Genomic DNA, 12,320 nt, shown 5'->3' with positions numbered 1-12,320 from the left:
CATTTCTTTTATGAGAAATCAAAATGTGGTCTCCATACCACAGCAATTTTGCATTCATTTCAAAAGGCTAGTTCCTATAAACAGCATACTAAGTACAGTTTTTAGTACTTTTGCTAAACAAGGGAATTTTTAATGTGACAACAGAATAATAACAGAAGTTTAGTGAAAAGATTTTAAAAAAGAGACTCCATGGAAAATCGCCAACCAACAAAGGTACATAATAAGAGAGAGGGAAAAGTAACAATAAAACTATGAAACAGAGGGCACCTGGGTGGCTCAGTGGGTTAAGCCTCTGTCTTTGGCTTAGGTCATGGTCTCAGGGTTCTGGAACTGACCCCACATTAGCCTCTCTGCTCAGCAGGTAGCCTGTTGCCCCCTCTCCCTCTGCCTGCCTCTCTACCTACTTGTGATCTCTCTCTCTGTCAAATAAATAAATAAAATCTATAAATTAAAAAAAAAACAACAACTATGAAACAGCCAGAAAGCAGTTAAGAAAATGGCATTAGTAAGTCCTTAAATATCAGTAATTACTCTAAATGTAAATAGAATGAATTACCCAATCAAAAGACAGAGTGGATGGATAAATTTCAAAACAAGCAAATAACAACAACAACAACAACAACAAAAACAAGACCCAACTATATGTTGCCTAAAAGAGACTGACTTTAAGGACACATCTAGGCCCAAACTGATGAATGGAAAAAGATATCCCATGCAAGTGGAAACCAAAAGAAAACAGGGGCACCTATACATATATCAGACAAAATGAACTAAACCAACAATGGTAACCTACAAAAAAGAAGGTCATTATGTAATGATAAAGTGACTTAGGTCAAGTCCATCCAGACGATATAATAACTGTACATATACACACCCAATGATGGAGCACCTAAATATGTTATGCAAATACTAAGAGATACAGGAGAGGGGCACCTGGGTGGCTCAGTTGACTGAGCAATCCCACTCTTCATTTTGGCTGAGGTTGTGATCTAATGGATCATGAGACTGAGCCATGAATCATGCTCTGCGCTCAGTGGGGAGTTTCCTTGAGGATTCTCTTCCTCTTCCCTTTCCCCAACTCATGTGCATTCGGGTACTCTCTCTCTTTTCTCTCTCTCTCTCAAAATAATAATAATAATAATAATAAATCTTGAAAAAAAATGGGAGAAACAGACAACAACACGATAATAGTAGGGAATTTCAATACCTGACTTTCAGCATTAGATATAATCACGCTGACAGAAAAGCAAGAAAACATTGGACAAAGCTGGACTCATTGTGATACCTGATTTTCTTTTTTAAAAATAATATGGAAAGCTACATGGATTTGCAGATCATCTTTCTGCATGGGTCATGCTAACTTCTGTATTGTCCCAATTTTAGTATATGTGCTGCCAAAGCAAACACTACACTTCTAGATTTCAAACTGTATTACAAAGCTATAGTAATCACAACCAGTGTGGTCTTAGCATAAGATCAGGCAGAGATCAGTGGAACAGAATCAAGAGCTCAGAAATAAACTCTCACACACACAGTTAAGTAATATTTGACAGGGAAACCAAGAATACTCAGTAGGGGAAGGCTAGTCTCTTCAATAAATGGTGTCAGGAAAACAGGATAATTTTATGCAAAGGAATGAAATTAGACCCTAACCTTATACCAATTACAAAAATTAACACAAAAGAGATTAAAGACTTAACCATGAAACCTGAAACCATAAAACTCCTAGAGGTAAACATAAGGGGTAAATTTCTACTTGACATTGGTCTTGGCAGTATTTTTTTTGGATATGATACCAAAAGCACACACAACAAAAGCAAAAATCAACGTGTGAGACTACAACAAACTGAAAACCTTTCTCACAGCAAAAGAAACAATCAACAAAATAAAAAAAAAAACCTACAGAATGAAAGAAAATTTTTGGAAATGATATACTTGCAAACCATATATCTGATAGAAGGCAAATATCCAAAATATATAAAGAGCTCACACAACTCAATAACAAAAAAAGCAATCCAATTAAAAATGGGCAGAGAAGCTGAATAATCTTTTTTCCAAAGAAGACATCCAAATGACAATAAGTACATGAAAAGATGTTCAACATCACTAATCACCAGGGAAATGCAAACCAAAACCACAGTGAGATAGCACTTCATCTATTAGAATGGCTCTGATCAAGAACACAAAAGCTAGGAGCCCCTGGGTGGCTCAGCATTTAGGAGCCTGCCTTCTGCTCAGGTCATGATCCCAGCCCTGCATCAGGCTCCTGCTCAACCGGGAGTCTGCTTCTCCCTATCCCTCTGCTGGATGATCCCCTTGCTTGTGCTCACTCTCTCTTGCTTACTCTTTCTCTCTCTCTTTCAAATAAACAAAATCTTTTTTTAAAAAACATAAAAGATAAGTATTGGGAAAGATGCAGAGAAATAGTATTGTTGGTGGGAATGTAAACTGGTGCAGCCACTATTAAAAAAAACCCACATGGTGGTACTCAAAAAAATAAAAAATAAAACCACCATATCATCCAACAAACCAGCTTCTGGGTATATATATCTAAAGGAATGAAAACAGGATATTGAAAAGATATCTGCCCTCCCATGTTTGTTGCTGTATTTCCATATAGCCAAGACATAGAAATAGCCTTAAGTGGATTATTATTCAATCATGAGAAAAAAGAAAATCCTGTCATTTGCAAAAACATGGATGGACCTTGAGGGCGTTATGCTAAATCAGATAAATCAGACAAAGAAACCAATTTTCTATGATATTATCTATATGTGAGATTAAAAAAAAATCCCTGAAATCTCAAAAACAGAGTAGAATGGTGGTTACCAGGGGCTGGAGGTTGGGGGGTGGGGGGTGGGGATCTGGGGAGACATTGGTCAAAGGGTACAAACTTGCAAGAAGATGAGTAAGTTCTGGGGATCTAATGCACAACAATGTGATTATAGTTAACTATTCTGTATTGTAGACTTGAAAGTTCTTGAAAGATTTGATCTTGAATGTTCTCTCCACAAAAAAGAAATGTAAATTTTGTGATCTCTTGGAGGTGTTAGGTAATGCTGGTGGTAATGTTATTAAAATATACAAGGTATCAAAACAACACATTGTATACCTTAAACTTACAAAAATTATATGTCAATTATATCAAAAGAAAGAAAGAAACTAGCTAATGGTAGTAGGAAGCCAAGGGTCTAGAAAATAGCCTTGAGTGACAGCGAGGGTAGGTTACTGGGAAGATGAGGTCCAAGGATGCTGTTGAGAGAGGTGCACAGCAGTCTGGGTCAGGGATGCTGACCCATTCTAATGTTCTTCTTTCCTTCCTTCTCCAAGACCAGAAAGGAATGAGTATTCATTCAATCTGGGATTAGAACAGGGATCCTTGACATGGTATCCACTAAGGGACCTTGGCTAGAATTCTGGGATTCTGTCAACTTAAATGAGAAAATAATATATTTTTATTTTCACTAATATCGAATTGGAATTTATCACTTTCTTCAGTTACTGAATGTAGACAACAAACTATAGTAGTATTAGCACTACCTGTGACTTTGTTGCCAATAAAAATGACAGTATTTTAATTTTATTTCAGATGATACTTATTATACTTCTTTTCAAACATTGGTTATGCTCCTCACCACTTTGGAATGATGGAAGTTATTAGGTCCTCTGATAAAGCTTGCTGTTTAATGTAGAAATAAGCAACCACATACATTCTTGCAACATTTTAAAAACACTTTGATAAGTGTTAATTCAATATCTTTGATTTCCTTTGTCATCCATTGTGTTTTATTTTATACATTTAGAAATACTACTCTGAGAAGCAATTCATTGGCTTCAAAAGATAGTCAAAGCAGTCCTTGGCTGCTTTACCAAAAAAAGGTAATGAACTCTGGGTTACATGGTATGGGAGGGACAGAAAACTGGAGTAACTCTTACCCTCTGAGCCTAGGAGAAAAGGTTTTGGTCAAGGAAAAAAGTGAAAGGATCCTCTTGGAGGTGCTGGGACCCAAGAGTTGGACTTAAGACCACCCATTACTGTTGCAGTCCATTCCTGAGTGGTCCTCAGGGATGCCTGGAAAATGGAGCTGGAAGGACTTGAGTCCCAAGAGAAAAAGTAAGGAGTTTTATGATTTATATATGAATGAGAGAATCATGTTTTATTAGGAAAATAACTTTCCAACTGAGTAAATAGGAAAATTTATATGAAAATAATAACTATTCAAATAATGCTGACTTTATGCCAGGCAGTGTTCAATGCAATTTACAAATATTACTTCATTAATCCTTAGTACAATCCTACACGGTAGGCACTACTATTATCCCTCTTTTGCAGATGAAGAGGGGAGGTAAAGTGAAGTTAAGTCTGTTGCCCAGAGTAGTCCAGGTGTCATGTCACAAAATCAGGATTTGAATGCAATGTAATCAGTTGGGACTATGGGCTATGTACCATAACATGGGCTCCAAAGTGATTTTCTAAAGGATTAGTAATAATCAATGTCATTTCTTAGTCCTCTGCAATAATAATGATAATAAAGGAAATATGATGTGTACCAGCTGGAAATAACATCCTCTGCTTGTATTTTCCACACTGAGCTCTTCTCATCAGATGTGCCCCCTCTACAAGTATATTCTCAGTTTCTCCTCCCAAAGGCTATTATTGGAATATTGGCAGTTATATGAAAGTATGCCCCACTCCAACTTTCTAACATCTACCATGGCTTCCAGTAGATTCTGAGACAGAATCTTAACCTCTCAAGGGCAGCTCTTGTCATGACTGATGGCTTCACCCAACTTTTGACATTATTAATATATTCTTTTCAGAGAACATTAGGCAGCTGTGCCATGCTGGCTGAGGCTGCAGTGACAGTAGTAACCCTTAGTCCCTTCAGTGCACCAGGGATAGAGCAGCCCTGTAACACGGTGTCACCAGATGAAAAACATCAAGAACTCTGAGTATGCCTTTGTGCGGAAGTCTCAGCCTTCTCCACTAGGCAGGGGTGGGGGGCTATGGTGGGGGCCCGACAACCTGATGTCCCACAGTTTGTGACTGGGTGATATTCAAATACATTAATGGATTCAGAAAGCAAGAACCCAAACACTTTTGTGAGAGAGGAAAAGCTTCATGTAAAAGGTTTCTATTGCATTGGTCTTTGTGCAAAAGAAAACACAAATTTGTTCCAGATTTTGATTGTGAATATATAGGCATTCATACAAGACTGGACAATTTTGAGGGTCAATAAAATACTTCCATATTTCTAAACAAATAAAATAAAACAATTTTTCATTTTTTTTCTTTCTTTCTTTCGTTCTCTTTTTTTTATTTTTTTCCTTGAGAGTTAAGGGTGTGATGAATTTTTTGAAATTATAGCCAAAGTTATAGAGACAGATGTAGACAGACATCTCTTTTGCTTCATATACTTTTTTTACAAAAGTACTAGAAACTGCTAATTTTTATTTTTCTCTAATGGGAAAAAATAGAGATATGAATGTTTCTCAACAATGACGCAATGGATTGAAATTTGGATTGAGAGCTGGAGGACCTAAATTACAGTCTTGACTTTGTCCCTAACAATTGTTTTTTCTGAATAATTTATAGTTCAATAGCATTCAAAAGGCATTTTGGAGTGACTTACAACAAAAATGTGCCTACAAAAAAAATAAGAGAATTGAACAGGAAATCAGAAACAACAGAATGAAAAGGGAGAAAATTTCTATAATCTGGTTGATCTAACTCTGAGGCTCCTGGACACAAAGTGAAAAAGGGAAACATGATGAACCTCATGGATACCATTATTGACAAAATAAGTAATTTCTGCTTTTGCTTTGCCTCCTGGCTCTAAATTTTAGAAATAATTTTTTCTGTTGGATTATACAAAAGGGCATCAATTTGAACTCTTCTTTGGAAAACGCAAAAACTATGGAGAAACTGAAGGTAGTTTATTGAATTACATTGTTGTGAAGTAGTTTCTTTAGAGAGTTAATGCACATAGTTTAAGTCAGTTGCTTTTGATACTCTACCTTGACTGAAGGAATCACCAACTAACTGTGACCTCTTCTGCCTCTTAGTAAAATAGGGATTTTGATTAGATTAACTCTAAGGTTTCTTCTAACTCACAAGTTCAGTAATTTCTAGGATTAATTTCAGTTAGACTTCCTATTATTGTTAACATGCTATTCAAGCCCAGATGCCCAAAATGTAAGGATTTCCATCCCCTTCTTTTTGTCCTAAAAAACTTTATAAATATATTTGGAACCAAATTATGCACTTTGAAGTAAGAGACAGGGTATACTACAGTACCTGAAAAACAATCCCTGTTGAATTTATAAGTAAATACAAATATTTCCAAATTTCCACTGTTGCTTTTTTACCTTGCCTTTGTTGGGTCCCCCATTTTGGGTCCCGCAATAATGGGTTCATGGTCAAAGGAGCGAGACTGATAAAAAGCAAAGGTCAAGCAAAGCTTTATTTCCCACCAAGCATCTAGAATCAAACTGACCGGCCAGGGACGTCTCTTGCAAAGAGGTGACCCCTCCCTGACTCCCAGACTAACTTTTATAGAGCAAAGGCCATGTAGTTGAGCCTGGCCACACACAGGTGGCCAATGAGATTGCAATACACAGAGATAGCTGCACAATCACGCTAGGTCTCACACGGGTGGCCAATTGAATTACAATTTACTCTATATTAGACATTTGAACTAGCCTATCGCCTTGGTGAGAACTGGCGCCCAAAAGGCGGGGCCCACACTCCTTCATAGCTAGGGAGACAGTATGCCCACTTTACTGATTGGAAGTCGCCACCTGACCCTACCCATCCTTGCATTCAGGCTGTTATCTCTACCTGAGCTGATCCACCCTTGTATTTGGGCTTTGTTACCTGGGACTGGTTTCCTGGACTTGCTTTAAAATAAGTTCCCCTTATTTAAAGGTGGGGCACGGTCAATTTAAGTTTTACTGAATAAACAACAAAATGACTGTTCAACCGAGGTGAGGTTGCTCTGGCTAAATAGGGCCTTACACCTTTAAAGGTCTCAGATTTGTTAATGGCGAACAAGTGAGTTGTCTGTATGTCCTGTGAATTCTAAAATAAGCATCACAGAAATCATGCTGTAGCCAACAGTTCAAAGAGTAATCTAATAGCACCAAAGTACATGAAGCAATTTCTAAATACATAAAAATGTCATTATTTTAATAGGTAGTGAAGGGGAGCAGAATATGCCACCCTCAAAATACACCTCTTTGACACATTGATTATTTTGAGCTGGTTACTTTTTTAAAACTGGCAAACAGGAAAAGCACCTAAAATGAAATTCAAGTTATCCTTTTGTAAGAAGCATTTATGTTTATAAGGCAAATCTTCATTTGTAAGGATGTTTCCCTCTCTTTCTTTTTTTTTTTTTGTTTTTTAAGATTTATTTATTTGACAGACAGAGATCACAAGTAGGCAGAGAAGTAGGCAGAGAGAGAGAGGAGGAAGCAGGATCCCTGCTGAGCGGAGAGCCCGATGTGGGGCTCGATCCCAGGATCCTGAGACCATGACCAAAGGAAGAGGCTTTAACCCACCAAAGCCATCCAGGCAGCCCAGGATGTCTGGTTCTCTGTATCAGAAAGAGAAGAATGACTCTAAATCTCTAGAAACTCTTATCAGTGGATAAGGCTTGGATTTAAGTCTGCATAACAACTTTATCCTTTTTTACAGAGTTTTTTCTGATAACCTACCACGACTCCCCACCCTTCACTTGTTTTATCTTTAGGTGGAGACGTTTGGGGCCATTTTGGAGAGTTAACTCAATTTTCCTACGTACCTACCCTGCACACAGGAGGTTTTAAACTTCTGTTGGCTTTTCTCCTGTTGGTCTGTCTTTTATTACAGGGGTGTTACAGCCAAGAAACAAGAACGGCAGAGGAAAAACTATTTCTCCTCCCCTACAGTCTAAGAGAAAAAGGTTCTCTCTGGTTCAATCTCTACACAGCAGTAAAACTTTAGCTTCTTAAAACATAAACCAGAATTCATCCTCTCCTACAGAAGCACATGAGTAACTTCCTCTTGGGCTAAAGGGAGAAAAAAAATTCCATAGTCCTTACTGTGGTCTCTGAGGCCCTGCTGGATGGGTTCCTGGCCACCTCCCTCACACTCCCATCTCCTACAACTCCCTAGCCTGACTCACGAGGCTTCACTCACTCTGGGGTTTCAGTTTTCACACACAGCAACCACATCCTGATCCCGGACTCTACCTAGTCCCCGCAAGGCTCTTCCCCATGATCTAATCACAGGCAGCTCCTTCTCATGCTTCTTCCCTTAATTGTCACCTGCTCGGAGAGACCCTCCCTGACCACTCTTTGTCAAGAGCTGATTCCAACATTCTCAGTTTCTGCTCATGTTTGCTCCTTTCATATAATCCATCCCATTTCACAGATATTTTGTCTGTTTACTTGTTTTCTTCTATCTGTCCTTTCAGAATGGAAGTTCCATGATGGCAAATTGTGAGGTCCTGTTTAGTGCTGCATTCCAAGCACTGAGTACACTCTTGTTTAGTGTAAAACTAAAGAATGGCCACATTGTACACTTGTCATAAAGAATCCTATAATCAAATTATTTTCATAATTTGATTATTTATAATCAAATAATTAATTATTTTCAATAGGTCATTTTCCCTCTATTTTTTTCTAGTTCAATGCCTTAACATGATACAAATATACAGTTTCAACACAAACCAGAAAAATTTCAAACTTTTTTTCACAAAATGTGGACTTCTCAAGGGCATAATGTTATTTTCACAACCCACCAAAGTTAAGGTTTTATGGTTCCTTCAAACTACTATCTTATCAGAGCAGCTCAGAATTAGCAGACACATCATTGGCAGAGAATCAAATAACATACATCAAAAGATACTCAGCATATGTTTTTTCAGAGAAGCCACTGTACAAAGAATTGGTGTGAAAAGTTCTTTCATATTCCCCTACTAGATCAATTCCCAGATCTTCTTGTAGGAATGAATTTTAACAATAAGTTATTGTGCAACTATGACCATAAGACTCTTTGTCCTCTGCCTCTTCTGGACAGTTATTTTTCAAACTACAGATTATGAAATCAAACTGCAGTTGTGGGGGCATCTGGCTGGCTCAGTTAGTTAAGAATCTGAGTTCGGAACAGGTTGTTATCTCTGGATCCTGGAATCAAGCCTGGCATTGGGCTCCCCACTCGGCAGGGAGTCTGCTTGTCCCTCTCTCTCTGTACCCCAATGCCACGCACGTTCTCTCTCTTTCTCTGTCAAGTAAATAAATAAAATCTTTTAAAAAAATTTTTTTAAATTTTTAAAAAATCTGCAGTTGCAAAATCAATTCAGGGGACAATGGTGAGAAGTTCTAAAAATTAAATACAATAGAAAAAATAGAAAATGGAAAATATCAAAGTACACTGTACAGAATTAGAATGACTGTCATTTGAAGACACTTGTTTTGTATGTGAGTGTATATGAGTGTGTGTGTATACGTTGTGCATCTTTATTCTGGGTCACAATGTAAATCATAGGTTCCAGTTAAAAACAAATTGAAAACCACTACACTGGTCAGTAAGAGAGATAAAACAAGAGTTACTGACTACTTATAAAACACATGCCTATATTGAGATTTATTATATTAGGGAACTAATGTGGTTTGGGACATTCTACCCTAAAATATGGCATCTTAGCATATCTAGCTGAAGGAGTTTGCAAAACCAGAAGAGCAGGTCAGTGTGACCTTCCCCCAACCTTTGTCCCCTGAGTCAGATTCTAAAATTCTTATATTAAAGGTACTCTCCTTCTAGTCCAGGAAAGGAAGATCCTTTCCTAAAAAGAAGCCTTGCTGAATTTCTCCCAGTTTACTATAGTAACCTCATTTCTACATGACCACCTGCCCTTCATTAAACATAGAATAAAACACTCAGGTCTGTTCCTTTAGGTCTTCATTTCCTTATGAAGGCTCCCATGTCACATAAAGCTTATATTGAATAAATCTGCATGTATTTTTCCTGTTATCTTCCCTTGGCAGTTTAACTTGCAGACAGGGTTTCTGAGAGAGTCGAGGAAAACCCTTTCCTTATTCACAGACTTTGTTCCTGTCCTTGATATGTTTCATTCTGCTTTGCATCTTAGATTATTGTTTTCATATTTGTGCCCAGTTACAACAGGGTAGGAAGGGTAGGGGTAAGAAGGTGAGGGTAGGAAGATGTCTCATATATAAGTGAGTTAAATTAAAGTCACCCATTATGTTGGATTAAATATGGTCACAGGTTATCTGACACTATTTCGTTAAGACAGTCCATTAAGGGTCATGTCTTTTCCTTTTCAATCTGGGAGGGGTAGTCTGTGATTGCACTGACCAATGAAAACGGCATAAATGATGGCACAGTGCATGTTTCTAAGCTTAAACCTCATAAACCTGGCACCTTCCACTTCCTGTCTCTTGGAGTTCTCACTTGTGGAGCCTCAGCTTCCGTGTGAGAATTTAGACTACCACCCTAGAGAAACCATGGAGAGAAGTCTTGTGTCTACCTAAGACGGAAAGAAGGCTATCCTTCTAGCCATCTTCACGAAAGTAATAGGTGCATGTGTGAAGCCTTCTTGGGTCTTACAGATCAAGCACTGGCAAACTGTGATCTGTAGGGCAGCTGCTTAATTTTGTAAATAAAGCTTTATTAGAACACGGCCATAGTCACTTATTTACATATTGCCTGTAGTGACTTGCACATTACAACCTCATAGGCAGTATCTCCCGCTGTTTTCTAAACGGCCCTTCACACAAAGTCTGCTGATCTGGGTTCTAGGCCCCTCCAAAGGACTGCAGATGATTCCAGCTAGAGCAGAACAACCTCTCACCCAAGCTCTGCCTGTAGTTCTAATCCACAAAAATCACAACGTCTAATAAAATGGTTATTGTTTTAAGCCACTTGTTTTAGGGTAGATTTTTATGCAACAGTAGAAAACTGGAACAGAATTCATTACCTGGTAGTGTCGTGTTGCATAAACCCTGTGACATGTGTCAATCGTTTTGGAATCAGGCAGCAAAGAGAAGCAGGAAGGGGCTCAAGGAGACTGTTAGTGGAAGGACTTTAAAGAAATTGTTAGTAAACGCTGCAAGGGCCTTGAAAAGAATGTTGGTGATGCATTGAGGGTCACTGAGAATATGTCATTGGAAGCTGGAGAATATGGGATACTTTCTCAGAATTGGCTGAAAATTTGGCACGAGTGTTGCATGTGATCGTGAAGAAAATGGAAAAAGGGACCTAATGAATGTGTGGACTCAGCAGAGAAGACTAACTGGCAGACTGGAGGAAGCGCCAAACGCGAAATACGGGAAGAGTGATGAGCTAACAGAGGATCGACTGAGTTTGGGAGCAGATTGAGAGGAAATACCAAGGAGCCAGGGCAGGCTGGGTGTGAAAAAGGAAACCGTCTCTCATCCCAGGCTCCACAGCAATGGATGTGCAAAGTCAGAAACGACCTCAAGACAAAGGCTAAACCTGGACTACCACCTGGCCGTGGGGTAAATGCTCCAGAGGGCTTCTCAGGTCTTTAAGGGTTATACATCTTAGACCCTCTCTCCCAGAAAAGAAGGCCTTTGTGAATCTTAACATATGTTTGGTAAACCAACTAGACAAAATGGCTTCTTTGTATAATTTGCTACATTTCAAGCTCTATATTCAAAATGATGTGCATGTGTGTTTTGATTGAATTGGATTATCTGATACTCAAGAGCCCTATAAACTTTTTGCAGAAAAGAAGGGTTGACGCAGAGGTCAGAACCAAGAGCCACAGCAATCACTTCTAGGGGAAAAAGTCTAGACCCTAATCAGGGAACCAGTGACCTGCATCTGGTTGGATTTCTAAATCAGTGTAAAACAGTAACTGCTATGTGCCTCCCACTTTCTCCTTTTTTGAGGAGAACCTAGGGTTATCCTATCCCTATCTGAGCATTATATATTGGAAGGAGGGAGACCAATTCTCCCATTAGTTCACATGTCTTTATCCTGAGAGGAACCATACTCAAGAGACCTTCACCCACACATGGCTTTGATTTAACTATCAGCTTCTTTAAATTCAAGGCAATGTTGAAATGAAGTGAATTTTTTTAATGTGGGAGGAATATAAGTAATCTGTGACCAGAAGGTAGACAACACCCCTTCTGCAAAGAGTCATCCTTCTCCCCCTTAAACCTGGGGGTGCTCTGAGATTATACTGACTGAAAGAATAGGGTCGAAGCTTTACTCACCCAATTTTTGGACCTGGCCCTTAAAAGACTAAAAGTTTCCAGTTTCTCTTTCTTGGGTTACGTACTCT

At 38.6% G+C, this 12,320-nt stretch overlaps 1 protein-coding gene and 1 non-coding gene across 4 annotated transcripts in view; both read right to left on the bottom strand.

Annotated features, from left to right (window-relative positions):
• NKAIN3 (sodium/potassium transporting ATPase interacting 3) overlaps positions 1-12,320 on the bottom strand; it is a 621,391-nt gene that overhangs the window by 512,380 nt on the left and 96,691 nt on the right. The gene's annotated exons all lie outside the window — the stretch shown is intronic.
• LOC116575597 lies at positions 1,304-1,407 on the bottom strand. Its single transcript, XR_004279858.1, has one exon. It is a non-coding gene; the product is annotated as a U6 spliceosomal RNA (small nuclear RNA).

This window comes from Mustela erminea, chromosome 16 (genome assembly GCF_009829155.1).
Source record: "Mustela erminea isolate mMusErm1 chromosome 16, mMusErm1.Pri, whole genome shotgun sequence".
Classification (NCBI taxonomy): Eukaryota; Metazoa; Chordata; class Mammalia; order Carnivora; family Mustelidae; genus Mustela; species Mustela erminea.
This window is presented reverse-complemented; position numbering and strand designations above follow the sequence as displayed.